The 15,105-nt window shown below is 36.0% G+C and overlaps 2 long non-coding RNA genes across 2 annotated transcripts in view; both read right to left on the bottom strand.

Annotated features, from left to right (window-relative positions):
• The window catches only part of LOC118525744 (uncharacterized), a 37,340-nt gene extending 29,880 nt beyond the window's left edge, over nucleotides 1-7,460 (bottom strand). Inside the window, exons 1-2 of the long non-coding RNA XR_013440673.1 lie at nucleotides 7,076-7,460; nucleotides 3,249-3,328 (exon numbers count right to left, since the gene is read on the bottom strand). This is a non-coding gene — a long non-coding RNA (uncharacterized LOC118525744). The remainder of the gene's footprint in view (nucleotides 1-3,248; nucleotides 3,329-7,075) is intronic.
• Nucleotides 7,461-7,524: 64 nt separating this feature from the next.
• The window catches only part of LOC144378845 (uncharacterized), a 32,309-nt gene continuing 24,728 nt past the window's right edge, over nucleotides 7,525-15,105 (bottom strand). The window contains exon 3 of the long non-coding RNA XR_013440672.1: nucleotides 7,525-7,786. This is a non-coding gene — a long non-coding RNA (uncharacterized LOC144378845). The remainder of the gene's footprint in view (nucleotides 7,787-15,105) is intronic.

The raw sequence follows: 15,105 nt of genomic DNA, 5'->3' as shown, positions 1-15,105 counted from the left end.
TGGGGAAATGGTTTTAAATTCACTTGATTTGACATGATTTAGATAAATAGGGCAGATTAAAAAATTAAAAAGGTGACTTTTATGCGTATGTTAATTGGCAGGAGAGGTGAAAGTTAACTGACCTGTTTAACCTCCTTTCTGAAATAGAATAATAACATGCTATAGTTGAAGTAATACTTGGCAGCCAGAAGAGGCTCATAAACATAGGGTGACTTGAGCTCTGTTTTAAAAAAGCAAATGGCACTGTAAAAACAAACTCTTTTTAACTTTTAAATTTAGAGTATATAAAAGATTAAGAAATGAAAAACACGCATTGTATAGAAAGACAGCAAGAATTTGCATTCAGAAACTGTCTGCCTCAAAGCAAACTGGGTAACCCTCAAAAAAAAAAAAAAAGAGCTAGATAATAATTCTTATAAATTGTGGTGAATCAAATAATGCTTTTTATATTTTATATATTTATATAATGTATTTTATATTTGTGTAATGCTAATTGATTATATACATTTCATGTTGCTGAACATGAGCTATAAAAGAATTGTCATCTTAGTATATTCACCATTGGTCCTTGCTTGTTTTTGTTTTCTCTTTGTAAAACTGGGTAAGATGATTGAGCAAAATTAAGTCATTTAGAAATTCAGTAAAGGAACTAATAAGAATAGAATAGTTTTAACCTAGGTTTTTTTTTTACTAGTCCCTAAGAGAAGTCAAATTTTGAAAATTGTATTTAATTATAAAAATTGAACTTTTTGCTCTGAATTATAAAATATTAATTATAACAAAGATTAGCTGTGATGCATGGATTCCCACAAATTCATGTGCTAAAGCAATTTTTGAGAAACTCTAAATTTTTTTTTTTTAGAAACAGAGAGAGAGAGTACACATGTGAATGGAGGTGAGGGGCAGAGGGAGAGGGAAAGAGAGAATCTTAAACAGGCTCTGTAAGCGTGGGGCTCAATCTCACAACCCTGAGATCATGACCCGATGAGTTAACTGACTGAGCTACCCAGGTGCCCGAGAAGCTCTAAAATATAGCAAAAAATAAAAAAAAAATACGTCCAACATGAGAATTATGTTTTGGCTTCAAGCCCCACAGATCATGAAGATTTCTTTTTTTTTTTTTTTTTTTTTTTTTTTTTTTTTTGATCATGAAGATTTCCAATAAAGATTCTCCGTAGCCAATCTGATCAACTCACTCTAAGTTTGGAGGATATATTTCAGTGCCATCAATTTTGATCCCAAGATCTCATCCTCCTTTGAATATAAAGTAAATCAGGCTTGCCATTGGTCCCACATTTTGTACCTTCATAACTACAGAACTTCACCTCCTTTCCAGGAGACTTTCCCCTTCTAAAATCTGTAGAGCATTGGATTATAGACCCGATGAATCATAGAATCATCAAGACCAAGGCTAGCTCCACTGAGTTGCCCTTCATGCTCTGCAGAGCCCACTCCCCTGTCTTCTTCTGTTTCCCACTTAGGTAACTATTCAGAGCACCATTCAGGCTAATGTTCAGGCTGTTACTGAATTGCCCCAGACAATGGCATCATCTCTGTTGTCTGAAAAGGACAGTGGAAATGCCTTCCTTATTTTATTGTCCTTCTGTACAGGAGAGCCTCAAATTAATACAGACTTTAGGGACGTGGCTCTTCCAGAATTTCACATAGCAGCTTATCCCCATGGCATATGCCTGCTTCCAGAAAGTTTAGGTGAAGACTGCCTCAGCCTGTGTTGTTAAACTTGCCTCATCATGCAGCACCTCACGTGTTCCAAGGTAGAATTCTCTCTAAAAACTCACAATCCTATCACCTACCTCCATTCTTATGTCTCAATCTATTCACCTGTTAAGTCATACCACTTTCCTATGAGGGATTTCAACTTCCATGTAAATCAGGAGTAAACATACTCTAGGTGTCAGGAGGATAGGTGAGAGCAAGTCATTACCTACTTCTATAAGCCATGCTTAACATTCAACTACCCCAGCACAAAAGAACTTAGTTGCTACGACGTACAGAAAATTATTAACAAATGAGTATTATCAAGTTAACAAGGCCTGTGTTGTTATATATACAGTTTCATAATCTCTTAGGAAAGAAAATATTTATCTTTCTCAAAAATTCACCTGGAAATTATTTTCATGGTACAATGCCATAATCATGATTTTGATCATCTTCAACAACGACATCAATGAGAAAAACAGGCTTTCAGGCTTGTACTGTTCTTTCCCCCATGGTACCAACATTTCACATATATTTTAGGATGCTCTGCTTGTTGCAACATACCATCTTATGGTGCTAGGAACATATCTGGAGTAGAGTGGACATTTGCAGTAAATATTTTTGGAATAAATAAATAAACCCTGTCAGTTTGCTAGGCACACCATAATAAAATACCACAGACTAAGCAACAGAAATTTATTTTCTCACAGTTCTAGAGGCTAGAAGTCCCAGATCAAGATGTTGGCAGGTTTAGTTTCTCCTGGAGATCTCTCTCCTTGGCTTGTAGATGGCAGCCTTCTTGCTGTGTCCTCACGTGGTCTGTTCTCTGTGCACATATCACTGGTGTTCCTTTGGGTATCAAAATTTCTTCTTATACCACCAGTCAGATTGGATTAGGGCCTACCCTACTAGCCTCATTTTAACTTAATCACTTCTTTACAGTTACAGGCCCTATCTCCAATTGCACTCACATTCTGAGATCCTGAGGGTTAGGGTTGCAACATAACGAGTTTTAGGAGGACACAATTCAGCCCATAACATGAACTATCAATGTTTATACCATCCACTCAAAATTTATGATTATAATATGAGAAGCAAATGCTAACTTCCTTATGCATATAATTTCATTACTACCTATTTGGTCAGTATACAGGTATATTCTACAAGAAATGTAAACTAATTCAACAGAGAAGAAATTCAGTAAATATAATGAATTTTAATGAGAAAAAGTCAAAAACTTAGTTCAAACGCCAATGTGTGTGCAAGGAAACCAGTTAACGGTTTGTAGCAGTCCTCATAAGAACCCTTTACAAGTATATTAAGTGAGTAATCCTGAGAGAAATTGTGAAGAATGAAGAATACTAGACAAAAGGGGAAAGTGAAAACAAAACTCTGGGGGGGTCTAAAATCATTTATAGTTCAGAACTTAATTATATAGATGGGTTTTGTAAAAAAATTTCCTGAAAGCATTGGGAAAGAGAAGCAAAATCCTGTAGTGGTTAAAAGAAGCCACTGGGAACAAAACTGACCTGTGCCTGAATCACTGTCCCACCACATCCTGGCAATGATTTGGACGAGTTAGTTAATCTTTCTGAAGCCATTTCCTCTTCTGTAAAATAAATGATTGGAAATTAAGGAAAGAAGTTAAGGAAAGGGCTTGTGCAATGGCTAGAAAACTATGAATATTCAATGAATGACCCTGAAAAAGAAGGATATAAATTAAATGGAATGCTAAATATTGCACTATCTCGTGCCAACATATGATTATGGACATGTGGTTCATTTGGGACATATGTAGCCCTGGTACAGAGCCCGAGGTACACCAGATTGAATCATCATCATCTTCAGCAGCAGCAACAACCTTTATGGGACTTACATGTATTGAAGATTTACTCTGTGACATAATATTCTTGAAGTTTTATACGCATGATCTAATTTAATGCAGCCTTCTCTCTCTCTCTACACACACACACACACACACACACACACACACATACACCTTACGAGGTAGTCACCACCATTATCCACATATTATAAATGAAGGAAAGTGATTTTCCCAATGTCATACACTTTACCCGTAGCTTAAGTCTTTATGATTCCAGACCCTGAACTTTGGCCCAGCATAGTTACTGCAATAATATTCAGACTGAAACCAGAGAAGCCAACTGCAAATTATGGTAATCAGATTATTAAAAATGTCCAGGGTTAAAATATATTAAAATTATCTTTCATTGGAAATCTGAATAGGCAAAAAAGTCAAATGTTTCCTCTTGTGTCCTATTTTACAAACTGTCAGGTAGAGGAGTTGACTTTGGACATATACTTAAGAAAGTAACTAATCTCAGGCTCTTTCACTTGAACTTCACTGAGCTCTTTTACTTGTCACTGTAACAGTAAAGCCAAGGGCTTCTCAGAGGTGCTGAATTCAACAACTCCCAAACAACAAGTATTAGCGGTTCTTGTTATAATTCTTAAATTAATTGTCCTTATTTTTTAAGCCATGTTTATTTTTTTAAAGGTTTTATTTATTTATTTATTTGAGAGAGGGAGAGAGAAAGAGGATGAGCAGGGTTACAGGCAGATGGAGAGGAAGAGGGAGAAGCAGACTCCCCTCTGAGTTGGGAGCCTGACGTGGGCCTTGATCCCAGGACCCTGAGATCATGACCTGAGCTGAAGGCAGGAGCTTAACTGACTGAGGCACCCAGACCCCCTCCCTTTTAAGCCATGTTTAATTGAGCTTTCTCTTAAAGAGAGCTAAAAACTTCCCTGAATGACCCAAGTTTGCTTCTCTGTGCAAATATCTTCACTAATCGAACGTGAATTAACTGTGATAACTCCTCATATTGATTGATTTTTCTCTCCAGTTCACATATAAGCTTTCTATATTCCTTCCTGGGGAAAAGAAGATTATAATTTTAGAATAGAGAATATGGAAAATTGTTCTTACACAAAAACTATTTTTATATATGATTAAATTAACAAAAAAAGGCCCTGGGCAAAAAATGAAAAATTTCAGCAAAAATAATTTCACATATGAAAATTTTCCATGCAGCTCTAATTATGAGTATATTGCCCACAAAACAATTGTCATTTTCCATTTTCAGATCAATATCATGCCAAAAAATGAAAAGCAAAGAATGCCTCTTGCCATAATTTTAGATAGTTTTGCTAGCAAGAAATTCATTTAGTTTTATGTATACTCTTTCATCATCAGTAATATAAGAATTCACTCTATCTTTCTGCAAAAACTATCACACAGTATATTCTCAGTGTCAACTCTTCAGAATCTGAAGGCTTGGTTGCCTATGGACCATGTGTAATGCTGCTGCTGGTACTCTCCCTGGCACTTATTATCCCGGAAACACTTTGCAAAGTTTTCAAGCTATCATCACAGAATGACTTGACACCATGGCCTCTGCACCATCATTGAAATTTCTTCTAAGGGCAATAGAAAGAACAAGAGAAAACATTCAGAAGCCAATAAGACACTCTTTTTCCCTTAAGAGGTTTAAAACTATCACAGATTTTCAAGCAGAACTGGGCACATGCAAATACATAAGAGCAGCAATGCATCACAGATTGGAAGTGTACATCACCCACAAGCAAAATAGTTTTTTTTTTTTTAAAGTAAGCAGTTAATATACATCACACACCCATGACAATCTTCATAATTTACCACTTTCAAAAAAGGGTAGACTTTCTTTTTCCCTCAAAAGACTTCACAAACCATATCCATGGTATACTATAATATCCCTGAAGATAGGTAATGTGCTGTAATACAAAATAAAATGTTATGTGTTAACCTATCTGCAACAGAGGTTTTAGATGTTTAGGATATATTCTTTTATAGCTCTTCAAATTTGACAACTCTTTATCAGGAGAGATTTTCCTTTATTCTATGATTATATTTTTCCTATTCCATATTCAAACATAATTTCCTTTATGTTAATGACGGCAATACTAGCTGTCAGTTTGAGTGAATTGAGGCCTGCCAATAACCATGTGAATGAGCTTGAAAGCTGATCCTTCAACCCTAGTCAAGTCTGGAGATGAATGTAGATCTAGTTGACAGCTTGACTCTAACCTCATAAAAGACCCCAAGCCAGAATGTCTCAGCTAAGATGCTCTAGGAAACTGGAACTTCAGAATCTGTATCGGATAATAAATATATTAAGCTGCTAAGTTTTGAGGAATTTGTTACACAGCAATAAATAACTTCTACAGACCAAACAAGAACTATTCCCATACTATTTAAGAATAAATAAAAAAGGACTTGAAGACTGAAAATCACATTATAGCATTCACAGTTCATGGTGAATGGGTATTAGTAAAAAGTGCTTACTTTAGAGTTTAGGTTTGATAAAGGTCAACATATTCTTTTGCCTTTGTACAACAAAGTCCCAAGTTAACAAGGCCTTATATGTCTGCTTATCCATCTAATTGGTTTTCTGCCTATCTATCTATCTATCTATCTATCATCTATCTATTTTTCTTTCTACCCATCTATCTATCCATCAACTGATCTATTTTTCTATCTAGATATTTAGGCCAAGTGAACCCTACCTGAATATTAGTCAAGATTATTGGGTCTAGAGAGGGAAAAATCTTTCTGCATTACTGATTCTATCTTCAAGAGTTAAAATTCTTAATGTGCTATTCATTATGTAATGCTACTTTATGGTGTTAAGTGGTAAAATCATAGTATACAATCTTGGGCAAAGAAAATTAAAAAAAAAAAAGAACAGTTGAAGATTAAAATCTAAGTAACAATAAAAACATGGCCAATACATCTAATCAATCTTACTGAGGCAGGTATACTATGGGATTTTTGCTAACATAGAAGGTTTCACTTTAACCAAATCATATTTTATTAAAACTTTCCAGGTGTAGGTAATATAAAATGATAATTTTAGGTTCATTAATGTTAAAAACACAGACAACAAAACCCTGAAATTATTATTATTATTTTCTTTTTTACTGCTAACATTAACTCTCAGTTGTGTATTACAGGATGGCAAACCAACACAAAACTTAGCAGTTTAAAATACTAGCAATGTGTATATTATTTCTCATGATTCTACAACTAAGGCTGGGTATATCTGGGTTTTTTTAATTTTGTTTGTTTGTTTGTTTGTTTTGGTCCATATAGTCATAGTGTCTGACTTCATCCAAGATGGCTTTACCATTTAGGATGGGCGCAACAGCTACAAATCGACAAGACTTCTCTCTTTCATCATACAGCCTTTAACTGTATGCAAATACATAAGAGCAGCAATGCATTACAGATTGGAAGTGTACATCACCCACAAGCAAAACAGTTTTTTTTTAAAGTAAGCAGTTAATATACATCACACACCCATGAGAATCTTCATAATTTACCACTTTCAAAAAAGGGTAGACTTTCTTCACACACTGATGGTTTTCACACAAGATTTTTCACATAAGGGCTGACTTCCAAGAGAGAGGAAGCAGAAGCTGTCAATCCTCTTCAAGGCTAGATGTGAAACTGACAGGTTCTTTTTTGCTGAATTCTACTGGTCAAAGAAAGCTACAAGGCCAGGCCAGAATCAAGGAGAAGAATAACAAACTCTACCTCCTGATGTGAGGAGCAACATGGACATGCAGGGAGGGAAGGAATCAATGGTAACTGTCTTCAGGGGATATCTACTGCAGTCCATCTGGCCACACGATTCATGATCCTCCAGATGCATAATGCATTCTTTGTATGTACATACAGAGTACATTCTTTTTTTTTTTTTTTTTAAAGTTTTTATTTATTTATATGTCAGAGAGAGACACAGCGAGAGAGGCTGGAGAGGGAGAAGCAGGCTTCCCGCCGAGCAGGGAGCCTGATGCGGGGCTCGATCCCAGGACCCTGGGATCATGACCTGAGCTGAAGGCAGACGCTTAACGACTGAGCCACCCATGCGCCCCCATACAGAGTACATTCTAAGATCTCTCAAACCTCAGCCCATTATGGCATCAGGATCAGATATATTCAATCCAGTGTCTCATTATCCATGTCAGATGCAGAGATCCATGAATGTGATTCCTCGGGATCAAAGACCTGTGAAGTAAGACAAGTTAGCTTTCCTCCCTACCCAACATATATTAGTAAAGCAGTATATTAGTTTCCAATATCTTCTGTAACAAAGTACCAGAAACTTAGCAGTTTAAAACAACATAAATATATTATCTCACCATTCGGAGATCAGAAGTCCAAAATCAGTTTCATCAGTATCATAAAATCAAGGTGTTGGGTGGCCTGCCTTCTTTCTGGAAGCTGTAGGAGAGAATCTTGTCCCCTTGCCTTTTCCAGCTTTGAGAGCTACTTGCATTGAGGCTAGTGGCTTTTTCCTGCATCTTCAAGCCAGCAATGGACATATTCAAATCTCTCTCTCCCTCCACCCCCTTTTCTCTCTCATCTCTCCACAGAAACCCCTGCTTCCGTTTACTTCTCTTTACTCTGACTCAGACCTTTTTGCCTCCCTTTTAGAGTTGCCCCCCACCCCTGGTTAATCCAGGATAATCTTCACATTTTATGATCCTTAATCATATCTGCTAATTCCCTTTTGCCATGTAAGGGAACATAAGATGCCATATGTTGAATAGGAGAACTCCCATTCAAGAAGGGGAAAGGAGATGACCTATATCAGTCACTAGCCCATAGCAATTCTGCAATCTCTGGAGGGAATATTTCCCAAGTCTTCCTGCTCCAGAGGCAGGGTACAAGGTATGCTCCTTGACTGGGATCTATGTGTGCTCTCTGGGAATGGTTTTGTATGGCTCTAGAGTTCTTCCTGCATGCTTTTGGCCCTACCCTCTGAGATAATTTTTTCTTTTTCCATATGAAATACTTTGTGCTTTCGACATAGAACTTGCTCAGTTATATTCTCTTCCTGCCCATAGAAGTTTTCAGGCCCAAAGATTTTTTTCCCTTTTTTCTGCCTCTATCTCTTTTAGTCCCATTTGTGGCAATTTTACCAATAAAATTCTCTTGAAAACATTGTGGATTTTCTATGAGTCTTAGTGGGTTTTATTTCATTTGATCAAAACTACAGATCTTTTTGAGGCAGGACCTCTTGTACTTTATTTTGTGAGATATGGTGCTGTGGACTATGTTCTTAAGATTCATGACCTTAAGATGGTTAGAAATATCTTTCTCTAGATAAGAGGCTTTAATTCTAGGCACTGCCTTAAACTTTTCTGAGATCTTAACTCTCAATTTGGAATTGACTCTGAGTCCATGATTTACTAGCAGCACCTTGTACTGGGTCTTTGTTCTGAGGTCATTTTTGCTTTGGAAGTCTTTTGCTGTCTGGAGGAGATAGTAATGTAAGGCAGTCTCCTTGACTACTGAAGTATTCCTTCTTTCTGTCAATTTTCCTCCTGTAATATACAATCATAGGCAGTTAAATGTGGCCAAATTTAGTTGCAAAATTCTGCCTGGAAATATATGCATCCAGATCTACAACTTCACCAAGCCCAATTTTTATTTTTCATATCATTGGAGATGACAGTCTCACCAGGTGTTTCAATAATACCTAACATAGGTTCCCTGCATTCCAGTAATGCCTTCCCTTCCAATCCCCACAGTCTCTTTGCTGCCTTTTAGACCAAAACTAATACTATATGTTTTAGGTTTTTGTCATGAAATTATCCTACTTTTAGGTACCATTCCATCCCAGTTATCTACTACTGGATGAACAAACCCAAAATTTAGTTCATTTTTAAAAAGCACAATTTATTATTTCTCATGATTCTTCAATCTAAGTTTGGCTGTGTAGCCAGTCTGTTCTACATGGTACCTCATGAGGTTGGCTCACAAAAGATGGCTTCTTAATTCTCAAGCCTGGTGACTCAACTCAAAGGATCATACAGTTTGCAATTGACCAGTCATTTTTCTCTCCCCACTTGGACTATTCACATGGCTAGCTTAGGCTTCCTGACAGTATGGTGATATCAGACTTCTCACATGGTAGTTGACTTCCAAGATTGCAGAAATTGAAGCAGCCAATATTTTTAAAAGCTAGGTCCAGAACTGACACAGTGTCACTTCCATCTCATTTGATTCCTCAACCAAGTCAAAGGACAGCTTAGATTCAAGGGGAAGGGAAGTAGTATATATGATTCTTTAGTTCCCATAGCTTCTAATTTGCTTAGACTTTATTTAAGAGAAATATATATGGTGTATAAACAAAACTGTAAAGAGAACTAACCCCCAAATTCAATCCACTGAGTTTTAGAAAAAGTCATATTTGTGGTCATGCTCTCTGTTTTACATTACCACTTAATGACAATGACTTTAATTGCTGCCCACTAGTACCTTTTATTTAACTAGGGTCCTAGAGAACACAGTCCACAGGTATTGAAAATAAACCTGAGGGGCACCTTGCTGGCTCAGTAGAATATGCAACTCTTGATCTAGGGGTTGTGAGTTCAAGCCCCACATTGGGGGTAAAGCCTACTAAAAAAAAATAAATAATAAATATATCTGAGTAGTTGCTTTTCCTTTTTCCTATAATGTGAGTTTGTTGATTTTTTTTTTTTTTTAAGTTAAGCAACATCTAGACACTTTTCCTATTTTATGTGAGTGTTCATTAGAAGCAGGGACTCTGACCAATCAGATGTTTCCACCTGGGAGTTTGAATCTTGAAATTGTGAACCAACGTCTCAGGATGGTAAAGATAAAGTCTCAAGTGGTAGACATTTTGGTGACAATTCAAGGGGCAGCATGAAGAGTTTAATGGTATATTGCAGTAGCAATGTCCTAACCAAATGATTTCTGTGACAAGGCCTTAAGTGTGACCACTGCTACTTGTCTCCACTGGTCTAAACCTAATTTCTGAATGTCCTAAGTTCTTTTTCAGTTTTTCTGAACAACCCAATAATCTTCCAACTGATTTTCTGCTTGGGTTTCTAAGGATAAGTTTTCTTAGCTTGCAACCAAAAAGCCTAACTAATACACACGCTTAATCACAGTTTAACCCAATTTTATGTATTAATAGAAAACCAGAGTATATCCAAGATGTTTCCTTTAATAGCAATACATTGTTCTCCAAATATTATTAATATGTTCTCTAACAGGCACTCTATTGTACCAGTAGAACCATTGCTAAACTGTGGTGAAATTTTTTTTTTTATATAAATCTCAATGATTTTCTTTTAAAGTGTCCTTAGATGAAAAGACCTCAACAGCTATTATGAACTAGTGATCAGCAATAAGATTTTAAAAAGAAGCTAACCTTTGCCATGTCACATAAACTTAAAAACAATCATGAAAACCTTTCTTTATTTAGATATTCAGGAAATTAATTATTAAATTAGTAGAAATTTCTGGAAAGCTGAGTACTAATCCTTTCCCTTCAAAAGACAAAATATTATTATTTTTATTATCATTATTACTTATTATTTATCTTCAAGTTTTTCTTGAAAAGTACACCAGTCATAAATGTTTAGGTCAGTGGATTATCACAAAATGATCCATCTTGTAAGCAGCATTAAAATAAACAAGCAACTATTACAACCACATAGTAACTTTTGAGCAATCCTTGGTTACTTCCATGTGTATGATTTTTACTGCTATGGTTGTTTATTCAATTTGGTTTTTTTTCTTCTCTGCTTGACTATAATATATGTGAGAAAAGTAACATTTTGTTCCTTCAATGTTTTTTTTCACTATCTGTCAAATAGGACATGTTCAATAAGTGATTAGTTAATGAATGAAATAATAAAGTGGTGAGTGGATGGAGGTCGCATGAATATTATAAATTCGCTATTACTGTTCAAAGAATATTTGATTCCTGATTTTGACCTGAGTCCCTAATAACTAATTGCTATTTCAGTGTCTTATCTATTGGAAACCCTGTTTCTGTACTCATCATATAGTAACAGTTGTTATTTGTAGACAGATATATGTAGTGTATGAACCTATTATCTTGTGGTCAGTAGAGATGACTTTCTCTCCCTCCAGGCCCCGCTAAAGCTGTGCACAGTGGATGTATTTCAGTTAGTGCTTTTAAGCTTCCCCCAGCAAGTCAGTATTTTCTTCAGGTTTCACGAAGTAGCTGTTTCTTCTGTTTTTTCCCTTAATTCCTAAATTTTAAATTGAGAAGAGTAGAATTTAAGTTAGAAAACATGTTTCATAGGAAACATTCTCATTGCAATAAATGAATAGTAGAATCTCTTATTACTATTGTGATATTTTATCTGATACCATATTACCTTTTCTGATTATTTCTAATACTAATACATTTCATATTGGCAACAGCAGGTAAATAGTCACATATGTCAAAAGTAAGAGGTGTACAAGTCACCATTTTATACTCTCTACAAAAAAATTATATTGATTCACACAGTATCACTAAAAACAAAATGTATTAAAATATATTACCTTAAATCACTCAGGATTATATTACTCCATTGACTGTTTATCTAATTACTCTCTGTGGTAATCAAAACAGGTATCCTGGAACCATATTATGCAGTAATTAGTCTACACTCATGTTAATAACAAGTGTGGCTAAAGATTTTTTCATACTTTGTTATTTGACTAATAAGCCCTTACCTTAGAGATCTAAATAGAATTTGTTCAATATTTCTATAAAATTTTTCCAAAATAAACATATTGTGTGCATAGCAGACATTTCAGTATTTGGGGAGCTGCTTAGTATCTGAGTCCTCTTCCTATTTTTTTGAGAATTCTCTGAGTCTTGACCAGAAGTATCTATTGTTGATTATATTAATTAATTCTCAAATTCATTCAAGGCCTGTTGGACTTATCTTAAGGATTTGTAAAGATAGATATCTGAATATCTATTTACATATTTATCCACCTACCTATATACTTTCTCCTTCTTCTCTTTATCATTTTATACAAGTTTGTTGAAGGTTAACTTTATAATTTTTTAAAATATATATTATATACCATATTATTTCTGTAATTGGTCATGAAGAAGTATCTGTGACTTCCTTCTCCCAATATTATATTTTAAATTTCCTTTCCAACCTTAGGCGGCTTTGGTGCTTTACCTAGTAAGGTACATCAAACCATCATTTCTGAAGGATCTGAGTCCTTAATGGTTTTGACTTTTGTTTTGTAGTCATTGCTGTCATTTTCTATTTGCATTTACCAGTGGGTGTGGAAGCATTGAAAGGCACCTCAGAGACTCCCCTACTGTGTGGCAGCAAACCAATTTCTCTTTAATAATTAGGATCAATCCAATCACTCCATCCAGTGATATGAGAAAACTTAAAATGTGCAGTTTTCTCTTCAAAGTGAATGGAAGTATTATTATGTTCCTTGGTGGAAATATCCTTTCCCTGGGAACTAAGATCTCTAGTCCAGAACACTTCAGGGTTTTCAGGATAGGAAACAAACGTTCTGTGACTAGGTTAGTAGGTAAAATAGTAAGAGGAGTCCCTTCTTACCTTTGATTCTTGGAGTCATGTATTCTGGCTGTGGGGGCAACACAACCATATAATATTGTGTCTAATTCAAAGTATATACTACATCCTATGAAACTACATCACTTTAAGCTGGTGTCTTACAACTGCCACTGTAAATGACTCCTCAGTAAGCCATTTCATACTTTGTATTAGGTCAGCTCTGTCTGGGTGAGAGAATAAGTAGTAAGACCAATTAATTCCACAAGACCTTTGTAGCTCATGTTGAGAAATTAGTTTCTTGATCAGAATCAATGCTGTGTAAAATCTCATGACAGTGATTAAAGTACTCTGTGAGTCTGCAGATGGTGGTGCTAGAAGCATCATGGGCATTGAAGGCAAATTGATATTCAGAATATATTTCTATTCCAGTAAAGTTAAATCTTTACCTGCTTTCTCATGGTGAAGGTGCAATGTAATCAATCTGCTTCTAAGTGGTGGATTCCCTACGTGAATGGTGCCATATAGAAAACTCAATGTTGACCAAGTAACTGGCAGATTGGGCACTCAGCAGTAGCACTATCAATGTTAACCTTGGTAAAAGGAAGCCTGTATTGTTAAAGTCCATATTTCATCCCTACTGCCATGACCTCTTTCTTCATGGGCCTACTGAGTAAGCATTTGGTTGGCTGAGGAAGAGGTTACTGACATCCATAGAGTGAGTCATTTGTCTACCTTATTATTTTAAGTGTCCCCCCAAATGTCTGCCTTTGGGTAGACATCCACAAGTCAAATAAAATATCTTTACAGGCTATGCTCATTCTGAGAGGTCCATTCACATACCTCTTGACCCAAGAGCTCCTTCTCATCGATCTTCCTTGTCTTGTTTCTTCCAAGTTTGTATTCATCCAGACAACCCATCAACAACCATTAACACCTATTATATCAACAGTGTAATCCATCCTTCTGCTTATCTCTCAGTCTATCCAAAGTAAAAGATACTGTTTGGAATTCTACCTAGTGGGATGTTGCACTTCACTATTGTCTTCCAGGACCATTATTGTGGGGACCGTAAATATGAAGTGTTCATTTCCAGGTAACATGAGCATACTGTCCAGAATCATCTACAAAACAGCATAAAGTTTCCTTTTTTCCTCTCAGTCTATGAATCATAAAGAACTCCGCATTAGGCCAGAAACGTGGATTGAGAGAGTGGATTGCAGTAGGAGTTGGTTTCAAATAAGTCTGAACCACCGACTCATACAACTCATTTCTAACTTTGAGATCTACCTGACTCTGGTCTCTTATATACTCTTTCCACTTGATAATGTATTTTTTTTTGTTCATGCCCAACCTTTAGTTTGATGGATTAGGAAACAACTAGTTCATGACTGAAAACTCAGACTTCACGGTCACCTGATATCCCATGATTAGCATTAAGTCTTTACCAAAGCCAAGTAGCGAGTCAGAAGCTGTTTCTCATAAGGAGAATAGTTATCTCTTAAAGGCATAGTTATGTCCCAAATCCTTAAGGCTTGTGTTGCAATTATCCTTTGAGTTCTTGCCAGATTCTCCATACAGCATTCTTATTTGTCACAGATAATGTGAGTATCTTTGGATCTCCTGGATTATAAGGTCCAAGGGGAGAAGCAGATTGCACTGAAACCTGGACTTGTTTCAAAGCCTTCTTTTGTGCTGAAAGAGCAAATTTGCAGGTAATTTGTATATAGGTTAAAGTAGAACACACAAATGTAGTATATGTTGTTTTCAAATTCCAAACATCATGCCTCGTGTGTGTGTGTGTGTGTGTGTGTGTGTGTGTGTGTGTGTGGTAGGCTGTATGAACAAAAGTAAACTGTGTTTCACCTTGAAGGATCTATCTTGTGCTCCAGACCATTGGACTTCCAGAAACTTCATTGAGGTGATAAGCTCCTGAAATTCTGTGACATTTATCTATGACTCTTTGGCTCAGATTTGTCTTATTAAGGCATCTAAATTATC

The sequence above is a fragment of the Halichoerus grypus genome, chromosome 8, assembly GCF_964656455.1.
Source record: "Halichoerus grypus chromosome 8, mHalGry1.hap1.1, whole genome shotgun sequence".
NCBI classification, from domain to species: Eukaryota; Metazoa; Chordata; class Mammalia; order Carnivora; family Phocidae; genus Halichoerus; species Halichoerus grypus.
The sequence above is the reverse complement of the archived record's forward strand: the minus strand, read 5'-3'. Positions and strand labels throughout refer to the sequence as shown.